Raw genomic sequence first — 1,942 nt, forward strand, 5'->3', positions numbered from 1 at the left:
AAAAACAAAAACACCGGGGCATATATAATAATTTACACCTCCAAAGGGCACATTCTGCGAATCTGCCTCCTGGCCACCAGCTCTTAGTCCCTTTCTTCCCATGAATCTAGAGTCCTCAGCCACTCCCCCTCTCCATAACCCCATCTCTGCCTCCTTTTCTGGTGTCTCTGCTTCTCTGGATAAGTTCCTGCATTCCGTGTGTGCTCTTCTCCCTTGATGGTCCTAGGGTCCTCTGTTTCTGGACTGTAAGGTTAACCAGTCCCCTGTTTTTGTTACAAAACTTCTACCTTTACAATTGTGACAGTCTCGGTTAGTCATAACAATTATTCACTATTGAATCATATGAATCTTATCCCCATCTCATTTCACCAGACCCATCTAGATAAGATGAGAACTATTCCGTGGGGACTCTTTCTCCCCCACCCTATACTCTTAAACTAAACTCCTTCTTGAAACCTTGTAAGCCAGTCACTTTGTGCCTTTATCATCCCCTCATTTTAGGTAGCCAATGTCTAAGTTGCCCGTCCCTATCTACACTGTGTACATAGGAGATAGCATTGATACTCGATGTGAAGACTCCTTCCGTCTTTGTTGGTATTTAGAATTACTAACTCCATGAGTATAGGTCAGGTTCATCAAATTATAGCAATGTACCCTTTATCAAAATTTGTTGTTGTTGTTCTTGTTTTTAATCTTCCTCTAGTCAAGTTCTGATTATCAAGCCATTGAGGCTAGGTCAAATGGATACTATCTGCAAGTTTGGGTGTTCTTGTGCATCTTCCCTCACTTCATATCAGTTGGATGCTTCACTCTCAGCTCTAGCACTGTGTGGCTATGTCCTTGTCCATGGGCTCAAGTGTCCCCAGGTCTCACTACACTTTGGACCAACCAGACCTTTCTCTTCTCTCTTTCATCTCCAGGTCAACGGGAGTCAATGGACTGTGGTTGAACTCAGCTCATTTCTTCATTGCCGCCTTTCTCCCTCTTCCTCTCACCGGTATACCAATGTGGTCACCAGTAAGTTTACATGCCTATTCATGTGTTCCCTTTGAGTTTCACTCTTAGAGGAGAGTTTGTCCTGAATGAACTTGATTGCTTGTCTTGATGGCTTCCTGGTGAACAGCTTGCTTATTCTTGTGGTAGCCAGTCATGCTGACATTTTGGTTTGGGTTTTTCCTGATGATCTTTCTTTGAAGATTTATCTTCTGTTGCTCTAGCTGTTCCAGGCGGGTCTGCTTGTCCTTGCTAGTGGGAATGTCCCACCTCAGAAGGTTCTGGATGGGACTCAGGTTTCCACCTAAGGTCCTATACTTTGCAAAGGCTTTGCAAGAGGCCTATCTCACTGGGCAAGTTCTAGAACCCCTTTTAGGTATTCCAATCAGTTATAGGCTGAAGACGGGCTTACAAGTTTTCTGTGATCATGTTTACCAACATTCTTTCTATCCCACTCAAGTACCTATTTTACAATAGTAGGCAAGGGAAACCAATATTCATTAGACAGTCAAGGATTTTACTATTATTTCCCCTCTTCAAACTATGCCTAGATCCCTGTATCACAGAGCCTTGTTGTTCCAAGGTTGAGTATGCATCACCATTTACCTCTGTCCCACTAGGCCATGTAAACCTATCTCAGTGTTCCCCTATCTCAACAGGGCTCTGGGATACAGGGATCTAGGTATAGCTTGAAGAGGGTAAATGATACTAAAATCCTTGACGGCCTTATGAATGTTAGTTTCCCTTGCCTATCATTGTAAAATAGACACTTGAGTGGGATAGAAAGGACTGTTGGGAAACATGATGAGAGATCTGAGCTTAATCTGATTTGTTTGCCTTTGTATGTTATACTTTTCCCTTCCCTAGCTGCTTTCAGGATTCTGTCCTTATGTTTGAATTTGGAGAGCTTGATTATTATGTCTTAGTGATTGTCTTTTAGGGTCTATCC

Source organism: Chrysochloris asiatica, unplaced genomic scaffold, assembly GCF_000296735.1.
Source record: "Chrysochloris asiatica unplaced genomic scaffold, ChrAsi1.0 scaffold00150, whole genome shotgun sequence".
Classification (NCBI taxonomy): Eukaryota; Metazoa; Chordata; class Mammalia; order Afrosoricida; family Chrysochloridae; genus Chrysochloris; species Chrysochloris asiatica.